Genomic DNA, 19,139 nt, shown 5'->3' with positions numbered 1-19,139 from the left:
TCACTCTCGACCATTGCAGACTGGTGGCGGATTAGAATTGGAGTCAAGATCACCTCCCTCCCTGTCCAGTATTGTCACCAATATCAGATACATATACTGCAGCTCAAAAGACACGCTGTAGTTCAGACAAAGGTTTGTTACAGAAATGCCTGCGATGTGTGTCACGCAGAGAGACAAAATGTTCTCAGAATGGTATTTCCGGCTTCAAAAGTCTGTGACTCTGTCCTCCATGCGCCTTAAAACATGAATGCTTTAGTTCAACATTTCTTCTGGATGCAGAACCCACTGGGTGGGATGGTCTTATGTAAGGGTCCTTTCTGCCATTCAAATCCACCAGTCATTATTCTTGGAATTTTTGTAACACCTGAAGGGTCCCAACCAAGATCAGGGTTCCAGTGTGCCGGGTGCTGCCCCTACGCGCCACAGGAGACAGGCCTTGCACCCAAGAGGTTTCACTCTAAACAGACAAGCCAGACAAAGGGAGTCACTTGCGACACTTCACATTGGTTCTGTTCTAGGCTGTGACACTGATCAACAAATTCTCCCAATTCCCACCCCGGTGGCCTAACCTGCAATGATGCTGCTTCCCGGTCACAAGTTGATTTGAACGACGCACGTTGAAATTGCAGAGACCAAAGCCACAAATCGCTGGGTAAAATTCTACCTTTGGAAAGGCAGGAGATCCAGGCCTGTTCCCCAAGGAGCCCCTACTCTGAGCGCTGGTGTGAGAGTCCAGTGATGCTTGCCCCCCCTACTGGCCTTGGGCCAGGGGTGAAGTTCATGCACAGAGAAAAATGTGTTAAGTGGGAGGAGGCCAGTTCCACAAGGGATATTGTAGGAGAGGAAGCCAGGCAGCGACCACTGTGCATGGCTGGCATAGTACGAAGTAGCCGTGTCTGCCGCAGAGAGTCTGTCTCTCTTTAGCCTGGCAATGGTGCCGCTGGTGGAGGGGGTGACCCGTCCTTTGAACTCATCCTCGATGTAGGTGGTGTAACCTGTTCTGAAGGCTGCTAGCCAGACCGGACCTTTCCCAGGGCCTTGTCGGATCCAGCTCAAATGGTGGTCATTGATGTTATACCCAGAGATGACACAGTCCATGGTAAGGGAACTGCCTGGCTCTGCCTGGGCAGAACTCGGCTGGGCTAAAGTGATCGCAGCCCCTCAGCCTGTAAAAGAAAGAGAACAGGGATATTTGTTATATCACATACAACCAGGGGTTAGTCTAATCTGCAACAGACATTTCAGGGGCAGATGCAGTGGTCAATTAGAAAATAACCATATTCCAATAACGATATTGGAAGCTTTAGCTTAGGGTTGGCCCATTGATGTCATCAGTTCCTGGTATATATAAGGGGAAAACACGCAACATCTTGCAAGAGGCTGTATCTTGCTGCTCACCTGAGAGGATGCACCACGTGATAACACAAAAACAATGTAAAAACTGCATAACTGCTGACAACCTTTCCTCTTGTGCAATGGGTTGGTGCCCGCAATATCCTCTGAAGCTACAAGCCAGTTATCACCCCAAGTTCCTATATCCTCCTAGGAAAGCAAATGGTTTTGCATTTCAGAAATTTCCCTTCTCCCGTCCGGCTTTCCTCTCTCCCCTCTACCCACCCATTTGTTTGAGGTTAAAAAAGTCTTCAGGCTGGGAGTTTCCAAAGCTGCCTAAAGAAGTGAGGTCCCTAACACCCTTTGAAATCCATTGGGTACTCCCTTAGGTACCTTTGAAAACCTCTATTACCAGCACTGCTATGTACTCAAGGTGTGACTGGAACACAGGGAGTGATCTAATGAAACAGACCTGTCCATCTGACCAACACTGGCTAATACAAAATGCTCAGAACGAAGGTGCAAGACAGAGCATAGTAGTTAAGGAATAAACTATCCACAGGGGAATTTTCTTCTAAACTCTGGTGAATAAGAGGGTGGGTTGTTCACAAGGACAATCTAATCATTCTTAACTCCCTATTCCAGGCGCAAACTACAGACATCGATGGCTTCCTACCACTCATGGTTGCTGGGTCTATACATTGATTAATGCTGGTGGGGATCTCAGGCACGAGTGTGACAGAGCCCACTGGAGATTCTAAAGAGAAAATTCTCTTTGGACATACTTGAACCATATAAGTTCCAAATTAAAAGTCTGATAATTAACAAAAAAGTTTCTCTATAAAAGTTTTTTAAATTATGAGGACTTCTCATACACTGAGTAGTGACTTACTTTTTCAGTAGTCTCAATGGAGTTAACAGGCCCAACTCTCCTCATTCACTCATAAGACCCCGGCCACACTGGTTCAGATCACAAGTCCATCTAGCCCAGTATCCTGTCTTCCGACAGTGGCCAACGCCCCAGAGGGAATGAACGTAACAAGTGATCCGTCTCCTGTAGCCCATTCCCAGCTTCTGGGAAACAGAGGCCAGGTGTGAGTCAGGAGTAAGTCCACTGGTTGAACTTGGGCTGGTTCTCCTCTCATCCTGTTGCAAATCAGGGATAAGATCCACATTTTCCAGAAGGTATATAGGTGCCTAGTGGGATTTTCAGAAGCATCTGTGCAACTAAAACTTAATCATTTCAACAGGCATTAGGCAGCCTGGCATTTCCAAATGCATTCAAAGTTACCTGAATCCCTTTAAAAATAAATCCCCAAATACTCTGGAATCAAGGTGAGTTATTCTTTTCTTATGCACCTGTGATAAACTAGGGGAGTGAGGGTAATCACCCCTGTGTAACTTCCCATCCATTCAGTTAGCTACAAAATCCTTCCTAGTAGCTGTTCTCTGATTGCGTTACCTGTAAAGGGTTAAGAGATAAGCTTAAAATGAGTGGGCACCTGACCAGGGGAACCAATAGGGAAGCTGTACCCTTTCAAATGGGGAAAAACTGCTGGGTGTGGGGGTCAGGCAGAAGCAGACAGGGCAGCAACATGTTTGTAAGGTTTGGGCCAGGTATAAAAATCATCAGCATCATACCTAGAAACTACTCATTTGAAACCACAGGTAAGTAAGTAGACCAGGAATGTCTAGTTAGAAGCAATTAGACTGGATTCTTCATTTTGGGCTTGTGGAGTCCTCTGTGCTAACCCCAGATGCTTTTGTTTTGTTTTTTTTCCTTGTAACCTTTAAGTTGGACCCCAAGAAAGTCATTTTTGGTCTTTGATCCCTAACAGCCTGAGTTTTCAGATGTGTTGCATTTATTTTTTCAATAAAATTTATCCTTTTAAGAACATGATTTGATTTCTGTGTCTGAGGAGGCAAAGAGGCTGTGCCTATGTGGATACAACAGCTGAGCTTCCCTTTTCTTTTGTTTTCTTTCTCGGCTGCCCCGAGGGAGGGGTGGAAAAGTTGAGGGGCCTCAGGAAAGATCTTCCCAAGTGAGGGTTTCTCTGGATTGGCAAAAGGCAGCTTTCACTTGGGTGGGGGCAGCATTACCAGCCTGGAGAGGCCAGTCTTATTTTTGGAGTCTTGCGGCCCCCACCTTCTGCACTCGAAGTGCCAGAGTGGGAATCAGCCTTGACTGCACCTCAGTGTAAAGCAGGAGTAATTCCACTGGGGTCCACGTGACTGACTCTCAATGGAAACTCCATTGTCTCGTCCGGGCTAATTCTCCAGTCACTCAATCTAGGGTGGCAGTTCTCAAACTGTGGGTCGGGACCATATTTTAATGGGGGCCTCAGGCATGGTGTTAGACTTGCAGGGGCCGAAGCCCGAGCTCCACACCCCAGGACCAAAGTCAAACCTCGGCAGCTTCAGCCCTGGGTGGGGAGTCCAAGGGTTACAGGCCTCCCGCCTAGGGCTGAAGCCTTTGCCCTCCTCCTGCGCAGAGCAGTGGGGTCGGGCTTTGACCCCGCCCCACCCCGACACACAAGAGGCAGCTGAGTTTGGGTGGGCTCAGGCTTCGATTCCCTGCCCTGGGGTCCTGTAGTAATGTTTGCTGTCAGTAGGGGCTTGCGGTTCAAAGACGCGTGAGAACCCCTGAGTTAGGCTGGTTCTCCTCTCACTCATCAGGAGTGTAAATCAGAGACATTCCAGAGTAAAGCACTATAGGTGTGAACGGCTCCAATGGACTCACTCGTGAAGTAAAACACACACACACACACACACACACACCCTCCCATGGGCCAGAGCTAGGGCAGCCAGGAAATACCAGTCATTTATCAGAGTCATCCCCACCCTCAACTCCCCCGTACAGCTGCGGAGCGGACAGGAGAGTCTGTTACAATCTCAGGTCCGGATTGGTGGTTTCCAATACTGCCAGACGCCTGTAACAAAGTCTCTCTCCTGCCCATTCACACGCGCAGGTGCTTCCTCTTTCTCTCCTTCTCTCCAGTTTCCTGGTGGCCTCTGACAAAGCGGCTCCTTCAAGTGACAGCGGGAGGGGGCGGATCGCAGGGGCGAAGTCAGGTGCCTTCTCTCCGGGAGGCGAAGCGTGTGGCTCGCCCCCTTTTTGCCCCAGGCCCCCTGTCACTGTGTCTCCCCTGGCGCAGTAATAGGCGGCGGTGTCTGCAGCTGTCAGCGAGCGGAGCTGCAGGGAGAACTGGTTGCTGGTGGTGTCTGCGGAGATGGTGATCCGGCCTTGGAGGGACGGGGCGTAGCTCGTGTCCCCGGTATATGGATATATCCCTCCCATGGATTCCGGCCCTTCTCCGGGAAACTGCCGAACCCAGTACCAGATGTAATCCTGAGACATGATGGAGACTCCAGAGACAGCGCAGGTCAGTGTGAGGGGCTCGGAGACCTTCCCCAACCCCGGGCCGGAGGCCACCAGCTGCACCTGGGAAAGGGCACCTAAACAAGGGTGGGAGAGTCCAAAATAGTAATTGAATGCGATGTCCAAAGAGCGAAGGCTCCCTCTGCCCGCCCGTCACAGACACACACACAGAGAAATGCACAGACAGACACAGAGACTCACTCGGACCCAGGGCCAGCGCTAGAAAGACACATTTAATCATTTGGACGGTCTCAAATATCTCCAGTCCAGTCGCTGACCCAGCTGAGCTCAGGCGAGTCGGCTGAAGTGTGAGCCTCCGGCTGCAAACCTCTGTCTACACCTGTAACAAATTGTAGCTCATAAGCAGAGATAGAGATTTTGGTATGATCCCTATAAATAGTCTGGGAGCCCCTAGCGGTCTTCCTTGTCTTCTGCTGCAGAACCTGCCAGCTTCATCCAGCTGTTCGGAACTCAGCTCTCATCGTGTTGTTTCTTATAGTTGAATAAAGATCAACACTGTCATCACAGGGTTATAGTGGGTCGGACCGAAGGTCCATCTAGCCCAGTATCCTGTCTTCTGATAGTGGCCGGTGCCAGGTGCCCCAGAGGGAATGAACAGAACAGAGAATCACCGAGTGATCCGACCCCTGTCGCCGAATCTCCTCTCTCGCTTTCTCTCTTGGCCACGCGTGCGCTCTCTCTCTGGATGTGATTCTGTCTTTGCTTACACACTCAGCAGTGAGTTTGTCTGTTTCTTTCTCTCCCTCTTCCTCCGCTTACTCATACACTGAGTTTGTTTCTTTTCTCTCGCTCTCTCTCGCTCACTGGCTCTGTCTGTTTAGCAGCTGCCTTTTCACCCTGACCGATTTCTCCAAAGAGCCTAAGGGAGTTAGGCGCCCAACTCCAAATTAAATTAAAAGGGAAACTTTAAGCACTAAAGGGAGACCCAGTTCTTGGCGGTGTCTCTGGAAATGCTCGTTGTGTTTTGGAGAGGCGGCATGGAAGGTGTTTCTCCATCACAATACATCACCCCAATAAACTCAGGACCCTGGCCAGAAAATCCGGTCTCCAGGAGACGTCGCATGTCAGTGTGAGGGGCTCTGAGACCTTCTTCACCCCGTGGCCCGAACCCACCAGCTGCAGGTGGGAAAGGGGGCCTGCAAAAGGGGCAGGAGAAACCCAAATAATAATATAATGCTCCCCACTCCAGGGGGCTAACGATCTGGCTCCAAGCGCAGACTCCTTCATCTAAATGCTCTCATGCAAATATGAATCGACACAGCTCCTCACACACACAGGTGCAAATGTAACACTGACAGACCCAGTGGTTGGAACCTGGGACCCCGGGTGCTTAGTGTGTGAGCCTCTACCTCATGAGCCAAAAATCATGTGCCTCTTAGCGAAGGCTGTAGAGCAGACACATTAATCAAGTGGTCTTGGTGCCCCTCGATGGGAGGAACACCACATCCAGAAGGCGTGTGGGTTACAGAAACCCACAAATACTCTACCTCACCAGGAAAAAAATCTCACACACACACACTCCCTCCCATGGGCCAGTGCTAGCGCAGCCAGGAAATACCAGTCCTTTATCAGAGGGTCCCACCAGAACTTCAGCTCCCCAGTTCAGCTGTGGAGCGGACAGGAGAGTCTGTTGCAACCTCGGGTCCAAATTGGTGGTTTCCAGATCTGCAAAACTCCTTTAACAAAGTCTCTCTCCTGCCCATTCACAAGCGCAGGTGTTTCCTCTTTTCTGCTTCCCTCCAGCCTCGTGGGTGCCTCTGACAAAGCGTCTCCTTCAACTAAAAGTGACCTCAGAAGGGAGCGGACCGCAAGGGCAAAGTCAGGTGCCTTCTCTCCGGGAGGCGAAGCGTGTGGCTCGCCCCCTTTTTGTCCCAGGCCCCCTGTCTCCGTGTCACCGTGTCTCCCCTGGCGCAGTAATAGGCGCCGGTGTCTGCAGCTGTCAGCGAGCGGAGCTGCAGGGAGAACTGGTTCCTGGCGGTGTCTGCGGAGATGGTGACTCGGCCTTTGAGAGACGGGGGTAGCTTGTACCCCCGTTATACGGATACACCCGTCCCATGGATTCCAGCCCTTCTCCGGGAGGCTGACGGATCCAGTGCCAGTAGTAATACTGAGTATTGATGGAGACCCCGGAGACAGCGCAGGTCAGTGTGAGGGGCTCGGAGACTTTGCCCACCCCAGGGCCGGAGGCCACCAGCTGCAGCTGGGAAAGGGCGCCTAGAAACAAGGGCGGGAGAGTCCAAAATAATCATTGAATGTGATGCCCGGAGAGCAAAGGCTCCCTCTGCCCCTCCCCCCACATCACAGCCACACGCAGAGAGACAGACACAGACTCACACGGCGCCAGGGCCAGCGCTAGGAAGACACGTTTAATCATTTCGAAGGTGTCAAAAATCTCCAGTTCAGCCGCTGACCCAGCGGAGCTCGGAAGTGTGAGCCTCGGGCTGCAAACCTCCGCCAGCACCTGTAACAAATTGTAGCTCAAACGGAGACACAGAGATTTGCCCGGTGTTATCCCTATAAATAGTCTGGGAGGGGAGCCCTCTAGCGGTCTCCCTTGTCTTCTGCTGCAGAAGCCACCAGAACCTGCCAGAGAAGCAGTGTAGGTAGGTAGCCAGACGCTGTACGTCTTCATCCAGCTGTTCGGAACTCGGCTCTCACCCTGTGGTTTCTTAATGTTGAATAAAAATCAACATGGGCAGCACAGGGCTACACTGGGTCAGACCAAAGGTCCATCTATCCCTGTGTCCTGTGTCCTGCCAGTGACCAAAACCAGGCACCCAAGAGGCAATGAACAGAACAGGTAATCCTCAAGTGATCCATCCCCTGTCACCCATCCCCAGCTTCTGGCAAACAGAGGCTAGAGACACCACCCCTGCCCATCCTGGCTAATAGCCACTGATGGACCTCTCCTCCATGAATTCATCTAATTTTTTTAACCCTATTATAGTCTTGGCCTTCAGGACATCCCCTGGAAAAGAGTTACTTAGGTTGATTGTGCGTTGTGTGAAGAAATACTTCCTTGTGTTTGTTTTAAACTTGCTGCCTATTATTTTCATTGGGTGACCGCTAGTTCATGTGTTGTTTGGAGTAAATAACACTTCCCCATTTACTTTCTCCGTGTCTATGTGGATCCTTTTAATCTCTCACACACTGTCTGTGTCTCTTTCTCTTTTCCCCACATCCCCTGCTTGTGATCTTGGGTGGGATTTCCAAAGCTGCCTAAGGGAGTTAGGCACTCAAATCCCAATTAAACTCCTAAAGAAGTCAGACCCCCGATCCTTTCACCGCCTCTGAAATCCCCAGCCCCTCTCTGTCTCTGTTCCCCACCGATTCTTCATCTCTCGCCTCCTTCTCACACACTTTTACTGACCTAGACCCTAGAGAGCTTGAAAAATTGCAGTTTAACAGGGGCGGCTCCAGGCACCGGCGCAGCAAGCAAGTGCCTGGAGTGGCAAGCTGCGGGGGGGGGGGGCGCTCTGCCAGTCGCCCTGAGGGCGAGAGTCAGGCTGCCTTCGGCGACTTGCCTGCGGGAGGTCTGCCGGTCCCACGGCTTCCCCGAAGACGCTGACCGGCAAATCACCGGCAGAAAGGCCACCGAAGGCCTCCCGACTGCCGTGCTTGGGGCGGCAAAGAACACAGAGCCCCTCTGCCCTTCCTACCCCACTGCCCTCAGCGCCAACCTTTGGGAGTTCCCTGTAATTAAGGGCTGCAGGTTCAGTCCTTTAGCTCCGCGGTCACTCTATTCAATTGCTGGAACTGTATTGTGGGCTGGAGCTTTAGCTTCGCCCTCGGACAGCTGCAGAAATTCTGGACTGTGATTCTCAAATGTGAGGTGGGTTCCTTAATCCATGAGGCCCCTTTGAAAATCCCAACCCTGCGCCGTATTTCCAGTACCAGTTGAGCGGGGTTTCTTCAGGAACTGAGAGGTCTCTGCAGCACAGGCCCATCGGGACTTGCCACAGAAATGGGTGACAAAGCCCGTGAATTATAGGGTTACACACTGAGGGCAGGCTCTTATTCACCCCTGGTGCTGGAGGGGAAAGTTCTCAAGGGACTGGCTGGTAACTGCACAGACCCGGGGGGCGGGGGCTTGGCGCGGCGCTCAGAGGAGGGGCGGGAGCTCGGTGCAGCATGGCGCTTGGAGGGGGCGGGGCTTGGGGCAGTGCGGCGCTCGGAGTGGGGCGGGGGCGCGGAGCTTGGAGGGGGCGGGGCTTTGTGCAGCGTTACCCTCGGGGGCGGGGCTTCGGGGGGCGTGGTGCTCAGGGGCGGGGTTTCGGCAGCGCGGCGCTCTTCTTTTTTGCTTGGGGCGGCAAAAAAGTTAGAGCCGGTGGTGTGGGGAACCCGGCATTGGTGCAGAGGCTCATGGTTCCCAGATACATTTACACGCCAGAGGCTCAGTGTGCGCGGGGCGGGGCTGGTAAAACCAGGGACAGTTTCCTGGCTGGGGAAACAAATCTCTCGCGCGGCGGCCCTTGTATTTTCAATCAGGCCCTTCATTACCGCTCGGGAGTTGCCAGTTCTGCCCGTAGTGACTATGGGCGCTCCCGTTGGGTACTTTGTGTAATTCAAATCGGAACTGGGCATTTTCTTACCAGCCTGGGTATCACCAGAGCCAACACTGGGCACAGATCCACCGCGCTGCCCGTTGGACCGAAGGCTCTGTACAGAGATCTGGAGCCCTTTTGTTTGAAGGCGTTGCCGGACTAACGGCGTGTGCCAAGGCAGGACGGACACCCCATGTTCTCGCACGATGCGCTGAGAAAGAATCCCCGGGGCAGCCCGGCTTGGGGCAGAGCTGAGAGCCAGGGCACGTGCTCCCCAGACAGTCCCACACCAGCGCGCAGAGCGCCAGCGTCATACCAGCCATTCGGCTGCTGTTCCGCACCTCTCTGCACCGAAGAAGAAGTTGGGGAGGGGTGTCACGGTTGATTCCCCACTATGGGACTTCGAGTGCGAAAGGTGGGGGCCGGCAAGGACTCAAAAAATAATACTGGCCACCCCGGACTGGTATTGGTGCCACCATGCAAGTTAAAACTCCCTTTGCCAATCCAGAAAAAAACAACCCCCTCACTTGGGAAGATTTTTTTCTGAGACCCTGCAGTTTTACCACCACTCCCTCGGGGTGATCTACGTGCTGACGCTTGTGCAGTAGGTGGTGATCATAGCCTTGGTGTGGAGTGATTACTGCATCCACAGTCCAATGTACTGATTTCTCTGCAACTTCTCCTTCTCAGGGATATGGTTCACCACAGTCATCCTTCCCGAAACAATGAAAGAAATAGCTTGATGTGCTGACATAAGATTCATCAGTGAGTCTTTCACTCAAATCTATTACTATTTCTTCCTTGGGACCTCGGAATATATCCTGGTAGCCGTGATGTCCTTTGATAGACCCACAGCTATTTGTAAGCCTTTGCACTACCCCACCATCATGAATGGTCAATTGCCTCTTCAGTTCATTATTGGTACCTGGTTAGGAGCCTTTAAATCAGTTCTCTGCCCAACCATCCTGGTGTCTCACTTACCATTCTGCGGCCCCAGTGTCATTAACCAGTTCTTCTGTGACATAAGAGCCCTTTTTAAACTGGCTTCTACAGACACACACCTCATTGAATGAGTGAGCTCCCTACACACTTCCACTGTGGTGCTTAGCTCTTTGCTCCTAACAATAGTGACCTACGTGTATGTCATCCCCACCATCTTACACATCCCATCCACCACCGGTCGACAAAAGGCATTTTCCAACTGCGCAGCTCACATCGGTGGCGTCCATCTTCTACAGCTGTTCTATTTTCATGTACATAGATATTACCCCAAATGAGCCACTCGTCGGGGTTGTACAAAGCAGCAGCCATTCTTCATACAGTGGTCACCCCTTTGCTAAACCGATTCATATACCACTTCGGGAATGAGAAAGTAAGAGAAACAAAGGGTAGGAATAAACTGTCAGATTTTCAGAATGGAGAGAGGTAAATAGCGGTGTCCCCCAGGGATCTGTACTGGGCCCAGTCCTATTCAACATATTCATAAACGACCTGGAAAAAGCTGAAAACAGCGAGGTGGCAAAATTTGCAGATCGTCCCAAACTACTCCAGATAGTTAAGCCCCAGGCAGACTGCAAAGAACTACAAAAAGATCTCACAAAACTGGGTGACTGGGCAACAAAATGGCAGATGAAATGTAATGTTGATAAATGCAAAGTGATGTGCATTGGAAACATAATCCTCACTATACATATAAAATGATGAGGTCTAAATTAGCTGTTACCACTTAAGAAAAAGATCTTGGAGTCATTGCGATAGTTCCCTGAAAACATCCACTCAATGTGCAGCGGCAGTCAGAAAAATCAACAGAATGTTGGGTATCATCAAGAAAGGGATAGACAGAAAATATCATGTTGCCTCTTTATAAATCAGTGTTTCGCCCACACCGTGAATACTGCCTGCAGAGGTGGTAAGTGAGAGGAGGCCAGTTCCAGGGGAGATACTGTAGGAGAGGAAGCCAGGCAGCGATCACTGTGCATCTGTCGCACAGTAGTAGGTAGCGGTGTCTGCAGCTGTGAGACTGTATATCTTCAGCTTGCCAGTAGAGCCGCTGGTGGAGGGGGTAACGCGTCCTTTGAACTCATCCGCGATGTAGGTGGTGTAACCCGGTCTGAAGGATGCTATCGGGACCAGATTTTTCCCCTGGGGAAGGCGCAACCATTGCATACGACGGTCATTAACATTATACCCAGAAACAGTGCAGTCCAGCGTAATGGAGTTCCCTGGCTCTGCCTCGGCAGAACTCGGCTGGGTTAAAGTGATCGCGGCCACCCAGCCTGTGAAAGAAAGAGAACAGAGACATTATTATTCTATCAGGCCAGAGCAGGGGTCCCTCTAATCTCCAAAATACATGACAGAGGAAGGGGCAAGACGCCCTGCTGTGGGCAGTCACAAAATGACCTGCCCAGACAAAACTAAGTTTTCCCCTCAGCCCAGGGTCACGCATTGGGTTAAATGCCAGAGCCTCGATCCAGTGCTGTCATCAGTTCCTTAGCGACATGAGAAAAACCCAACACCCGACAAGAGTCTGCATTTCCCTGGTCACCTGACAGGCTGCACCATGAGATAAGGCAAAGACAATGTAACAGCAGCAGCATGACTGCCGCTGATCTCTGCTTTAGCACAGCGGCCTTGTGCCAGATATTCCCTCTGAAGCTACCGCCCTAAATTCTTATATCCTTCAAGGAAAGCAAACGGTTCTGCATTTCAGAACCTTTGCATCTGCTTTCTGCCTTTCCCCGCCTACTCTCCACCCACCCGCTGACTAATGGTGTAGGACGCAGGAGATCTGCGTTCAGGCTGGGATCTTTCAAAATTGCCTGAAGTTACGCAACTCGCTACCCAACTCCCTCGGGCCCCCTTGAATAGCTCAACTGCCTGCCCGGCCACACGCTGCTCACTGTGTGATGGGCAATTGCTCCAGCGGATCAGTCCTGTCCATCTAGCTCAGTTCTTCAACAGGAGCCAATACCAAGTGCTTGAACAGAAGCTGCAAGATTGACTCTGGCAGCGACCTATGGGACGCCTTAGCCGTAGCAGGCGAATGTTCTTCCCATCCTCATTCAGTGAAAGGTTGACGTGCCTGCTCAAAACAGCATAGAGATCTCAACCAATCAACTGAGTCTTTCTTTTACTTCGTTCCCCATCAAACAATGGTTTCCTGCCATTCCTGGCTCTTGTGGGGATAAATTCATTGTTTGTGATGGGCTCAGATATTACCTAGGTGGAAGCCAGGGAAGATCCTAAACCAAAAGTTATCTTTGATGTTGGTCAAACCACGTTTGCAAGCGTTGACTATAAAATACAGATGTTTTACTGTCACATGTGTAAAAGGTGAGGACTTCTGAACATGTACGGAGTAGGAACTTATTCTCTGAGTACTAACAGTGGAGTCAGTGGGGGGTAGAGATTCCCCCTCCCTCACGCGTCAGTGTAAAGCAGAAGTCATTTCACTGCAGTCAATGGGCCTAAATTTTCTTTTTAATCAGTCTTGTGTAAAGCAGAAATAAGGTCTTTGTACTCAGTGAGGCTGGATCATGTCTCATTCACCATGGTGTTAGGAAGGACTAACTCTGCTTGGGTCATGGGGCTTCTCTCCTTTGGCGTACTCGTGTGTAAATTAGGAGAGACTCCAGTGTGCACCCACTATTACCGAGGGGAGAATCCGGAGCAATCGAGCTACTCACAGAGTAAAATACTACTGGACATGAGGAACGGGAACAGAATCTCACCCCCTGCTAGCATTGCCCTGCTTTGAAACAAACAAACAATGTAGAGATTTATGGAGAGATCACGAGGTCGTGTGTCTGTGTGCAGTGCTAATGACGGCTATACTGAATTACACCACATGAGAATTTGCCTCTTTCCAGTTCCTTCTTTCTAGCAAAGGAATCAGGCTAGATTGCATAAAGTCTTTAGAACGTGATGATGCAAAGTAGGCGCCTACTGTGGTTTTCAAAATAGGGTAAGAAGGTCTGGCACCTAATTCCCATTGAAAATAACGGGACTTAGGCACCTAGCCCACTTTTTCTATATCTACTTACCTTTAAAAATAGGACCAGTGTTTTCTTGAAAGTCAGGCATATGTAGGGTGAAGACTCCTCAAACACACAAGACACTTCAAAGCTATTAATTGCAAGACAGTTTTATTTTTTTAGGGTCTTCCATTCAAATTCTCGTCCCCTAAAATTGTACAGAGTATAACAATAGGATAGTAGCTCTTAAAATCATTTCCCTGTCTCCTAATATTAGTTAAGAAAGCAGCAGGAAATCGGGAAACCACAGACTTTCAGCTGGAATTTAAAATGAAAGTGAAACGCCATGTGGTTTCCTCAGATGACCAGAGCTGCAGGTGCAACTGAGAGCTGCTAGATCTCTGTCCTTCAGAGTTCTGCTGCCATCATTTGCTCAATGGCGGGTATAGCGACAGCTGTCTCATTCCCCTACCTGTGTTAACAACTCCCGTCATTGTACAGGGCACCACATGCTCTCACTTCCTGACCCTTTCCTGCTTCCGCGTGTGGTCACTATGCAATAGACGTCTCTGTCTCATTCCCCGAGTTCTGCTGCGCTCTGGAGACCACTGCACCAAGGAATTCATGTTCACTCTCGACCATTGCAGACTGGTAGTGGATTAGAATTGGAGTCAAGATCACCTCCCTCCCTGTCCAGCATTGTCACCAATATCAGATACATATACTGCAGCTCAAAAGACACGCTGTAGCTCAGACAAAGGTTTGTTACAGAAATGCCTGCGATGTGTGTCACGCAGAGAGACAAAATGTTCTCAGAATGGTATTTCCAGCTTCAAAAGTCTGTGACTCTGTCCTCCATGCACCTTAAAACACAAGTGTTCCAGCTCAACATTTCTTCTGGATGCAGAACCCACTGGGTTGGATTGTCTCACGTATGGGTCCTTTCTGCCATTCAAATCCACCAGTCATTATTCTTGGAATTTTTGTAACACCTGAAGGGTCCCAACCAAGATCAGGGTTCCAGTGTGCCGGGTGCTGCCCCTACGCACCACAGGAGACAGGCCTTGCACCCAAGAGGTTTCACTCTAAACAGACAAGCCAGACAAAGGGAGTCACTTGCATCACTTCACATTGGTTCTGTTCTAGGCTTTGACACTGATCTACAAATTCTCCCAATTCCCACCCCGGTGGCCTAACCTGCAATGATGCTGCTTCCCGGTCACAAGTTGATTTGAACGACACACGTTGAAATTGCAGAAACCAAAGCCACAAATTGCTGGGTAAAATTCTACCTTTGGAGAGGCAGGAGAGCAAGGCCTGTTCCCCAAGGAGCCCCTACTCTGAGCGCTGGTGTGAGAATCCAGTGATGCTTGGCCCCCCCTACTGGCCTTGTGCCAGGGGTGAAGTTCATGCAAAGAGAAAAATGTGTTCAGTGAGAGGAGGCCAGTTCCACAAGGGATATTGTAGGAGAGGAAGCCAGGCAGCGACCACTGTGCATGGCAAGCCTGGCACAGTACGAAGTAGCCGTGTCTGCAGGGGAGAGTCTGTCTATCTTTAGCCTGGCAATGGCACTGCTGGTAGAGGGGGTAACCTGTCCTTTCAACTCATCCACGATGTAGGTGGTGTAACCTGTTCTGAAGGCTGCTAGCCAGACCGGACCTTTCCCAGGGCCTTGTCGAATCCAGCTCAAATGGTGGTCATTGATATTATAGCCAGAGACGACACAGTCCAGGGTAAGGGAACTGCCTGGCTCTGTCTGGGCAGAACTCGGCTGGGTTAAAGTGACTGCGGCCCTGCAGCCTGTAAAAGAAACAGAACAGGGATATTGTTATATCACATACAACCAGGGGTTAGTCTAATCTGCAACAGACATTTCAGGGGCAGATACAGTGGTCAATTAGAAAATAACCATATTCCAATAACGATATGAGAAGCTTTAGCTTAGGGTTGGCCCATTGATGTCATCAGTTCCTGGTATATATAAGGGGAAAACACGCAACATCTTGCAAGAGGCTGTATCTTGCTGCTCACCTGAAAGGATGCACCACATGATAACACAGAAACAATGTAACAACTGCATAACTGCTGACAACCTTTCCTCTTGTGCAATGGGTTGGCGCCAGCAATTTCCTCTGAAGCTACAAGCCAGTTATCACCCCAAGTTCCTATATCCTCGTAGGCAGGCAAATGGTTTTGCATTTCAGAAATTTCCTTTCTCCTGTCCGGCTTTCCTCTCTCCCCTCTACCCACCCATTTGTTTGTGGTTAAAAAAGTCTTCAGGCTGGGAGTTTCCAAAGCTGCCTAAAGAAGTGAGGTCCCTAACACCCTTTGAAATCCATTGGGTACTCCCTTAGGCACCTTTGAAAACCTCTATTACCAGCACTGCTACGTACTCAAGGTGTGACTGGAACACAGGAGTGCTCTAATGAATCAGACCTGTCCATCTAACCAACACTGGCTAATACAAAATGCTCAGAACGAAGGTGCAAGACAGACCATAGTAAAGGAATAACCTATCCACAGGGGAATTTTCTTCTAAACTCTGGTGAATAAGAGGGTGGGTTGTTCACAAGGACAATCTACTCCTTCTTAACTCCCTAGTCCAGGCGCAAACTACAAAAAGTGATGGTTTCCTACCACTCATGGTTGCTGGGTCTATACATTGATTAATGCTGGTGGGGCACTCAGGCATGAGTGTGACAGAGCCCACTGGAGATTCTAAAGAGAAAATTCTCTTTGGAAATAGTTGAACCATATAAGTTCCAAATTAAAAGTCTGATAATTAACAAAAAAGTGTCACTATAAAAGTTTTTTAAATTATGAGGACTACTCATACACTGAGTAGTGACTTACTTTTTCAGTAGTCTCAATGGAGTTAACAGGCCCAACTCTCCTCATTCACTCATAAGACCCCGGCCACACTGGTTCAGATCACAAGTCCATCTAGCCCAGTATCCTGTCTTCCGACAGTGGCCAATGCCAGGTGCCCCAGAGGGAATGAACATAGCAAGTGATCCGTCTCCTGTAGCCCATTCCCAGCTTCCAGAAGACAGAGGCCAGGTGTGAGTCAGGAGTAAATCCACTGGTTGAACTTGGGCTGGTTCTCCTCTCATCCTGTTGCAAATCAGGGATAAGATCCACATTTTCCAGAAGGTATATAGGTGCCTAGTGGGATTTTCAGAAGCATCTGAGCAACTAAACCTTAATCATTTCAACAGGCATTAGGCAGCCTGGCATTTCCAAATGCATTCAAAGTTACCTGAATCCCTTTAAAAATAAATCCCCAAATACTCTGGAATCAAGGTGAGTTATTCTTTTCTTATGCACCTGTGATAAACTGGGGGAGAGAGGGTAATCACCCTTGTGTAACTCCCCAACCATTCAGTTAGCTACAAAATCCTTCTTCATAGCTGTTCTCTGATTGCGTTACCTTTAAAGGGTTAAGAGGGAAGCTTAAAATGGATGGGCACCTGACCAGGGGAACCAATAGGGAAGCTGCACCATTTCAAATGGGGAAAAACTGCTGGGTGTGGGGGTCGGGCAGAAGCAGACCGGGCAGCAACATGGTGTAAGGTTTGGGCCAGGTATAAAAATCATCAGCATCATACCTAGAAACTACTCATTTGAAACAACAGATAAGTAAGTAGACGAGCAATGACTAGTTAGAAGCTATTAGACTGGATTCTTCATTTTGGGCTTGTGGAGTCCTCTGTGCTAACCCCAGATGCTTTTGTTTTGTTTTTTTTCCTTGTAACCTTTAAGTTGGACCCCAAGAAAGTCATTTTTGGTGTTTGATCCCTAACAGCCTGAGTTTTCAGATGTGTTGTATTTGTTTTTTCAATAAAATTTACCCTTTTAAGAACATGATTTGATTTCTGTGTCTGAGGAGGCAAAGAGGCTGTGCCTATGTGGATACAACAGCTGAGCTTCCCTTTTCTTTTGTTTTCTTTCTCAGCTGCCCCGAGGGAGGGGTGGAAAAGTTGAGGGGCCTCAGGAAAAATCTTCCCAAGTGAGGGTTTTTCTGGATTGGCAAAAGGCAGTTTTCACTTGGGTGGGGGCAGCATTACCAGCCTGGAGAGGCCAGTCTTATTTTTGGAGTCTTGCGGTCCCCACCTTCTGCACTCGAAGTGCCAGAGTGGGAATCAGCCTTGACTGCTCCTCAGTGTAAAGCAGGAGTAATTCCACTGGGGTCCACGTGACTGACTCTCAATGGAAACTCCATTGTCTCGTCCGGGCTAATTCTCCAGTCACTCAATCTAGGGTGGCAGTTCTCAAACTGTGGGTCCGGACCATATTTTAATGGGGCCTGAGGCATGGGGTTAGACTTGCAGGGGCCGAAGCCCGAGCTCCACACCCCAGGACCAAAGTCAAACCTCGGCAGCTTCAGCCCTGGGTGGGGAGTCCAAGGGTTACAGGCCTCCCGCCTAGGGCTGAAGCCTTTGCCCGCCTGCGCAGAGCAGTGGGGTCGGGCTTTGACCCCGCCCCACCCCCACACACAAGAGGCAGCTGAGTTTGGGTGGGCTCAGGCTTCGATTCCCTGCCCTGGGGTCCTGTAGTAATGTTTGCTGTCAGTAGGGGGTTGCGGTTCAAAGACGTGTGAGAACCCCTGAGTTAGGCTGGTTCTCCTCTCACTCATCAGGAGTGTAAATCAGGAGACATTCCAGAGTAAAGCACTATAGGTGTGAACGGCTCCAATGGACTCACTCGTGAAGTAAAACACACACACACCCACACCCACACACACACCCCTCCCATGGGCCAGGGCTAGGGCAGCCAGGAAATACCAGTCATTTATCAGAGTCACCCCCACCCCCACCCCTCAGCTCCCCCGTACAGCTGCGGAGCGGACAGGAGAGTTTGTTACAATCTCAGGTCCGGATTGGTGGTTTCCAAAACCGCAAAACTCCTTTAACAACGTCTCTCTCCTGCCCATTCACACGCGCAGGTGCTTCCTCTTTATCTCCTTCTCTCCAGTTTCCCGGTGGCCTCTGACAAAGCGGCTCCTTCAAGTGACAGCGGGAGGGGGCAGATCGCAGGGGCGAAGTCAGGTGCCTTCTCTCCGGGAGGCGAAGCGTGTGGCTCGCCCCCTTTTTGTCCCAGGCCCCCTGTCTCCGTTTCACCGTGTCTCTCCGGGCGCAGTAATAGGCGCCGGTGTCTGCAGCTGTCAGCGAGCGGAGCTGCAGGGAGACCTGGTTGCTGGCGGTGTCTGCGGAGATGGTGACTCGGCCTTGGAGAGACGGGGCGTAGCTCGTGTCCCCGGTATATGGATATATCCCTCCCACGGATTCCAGCCCTTCTCTGGGAAACTGCCGAACCCAGTACCACATGTAATCCTGAGACGTGATGGAGACTCCAGAGACAGCGCAGGTCAGTGTGAGGGGCTCGGAGACCTTCCCCAACCCCGGGCCGGAGGCCACCAGCTGCAGCTGGGAAAGGGCGCCTAGAAACAAGGGCGGGAGAGTCCAAAATAATCACTGAATGTGATGCCCAGCGAGCAAAGGCTCCTTCTGCCCCTCCCCCCACATCACAGCCACACGCAGAGAGACAGACACAGACTCACACGGCGCCAGGGCCAGTGCTAGGAAGACACGTTTAATCATTTCGAAGGTGTCAAAAATCTCCAGTCCGGCCACTGACTGAACGGAGCTCGGAAGTGTGAGCCTCGGGCTGCAAACCTCCGCCAGCACCTGTAACAAATTGTAGCTCAAACGGAGACACAGAGATTTGCCCGGTGTTATCCCTATAAATAGTCTGGGAGGGGAGCCCTCTAGCGGTCTCCCTTGTCTTCTGCTGCAGAAGCCACCAGAACCTGCCAGAGAAGCAGTGTAGGTAGGTAGCCAGACGCTGTACGTCTTCATCCAGCTGTTCGGAACTCAGCTCTCACCCTGT

The 19,139-nt window shown here is 50.5% G+C and overlaps 1 pseudogene; it reads right to left on the bottom strand.

Moving 5' to 3' along the window:
• Window positions 1-4,216: 4,216 nt before the first annotated feature.
• Window positions 4,217-9,988, bottom strand: LOC120380728 (annotated as a pseudogene).
• Between the last annotated feature and the right edge of the window lie 9,151 nt (window positions 9,989-19,139).

The sequence above is a fragment of the Mauremys reevesii genome, linkage group 13, assembly GCF_016161935.1.
Source record: "Mauremys reevesii isolate NIE-2019 linkage group 13, ASM1616193v1, whole genome shotgun sequence".
In the NCBI taxonomy this organism is placed as follows: Eukaryota; Metazoa; Chordata; order Testudines; family Geoemydidae; genus Mauremys; species Mauremys reevesii.
The sequence above is the reverse complement of the archived record's forward strand: the minus strand, read 5'-3'. Positions and strand labels throughout refer to the sequence as shown.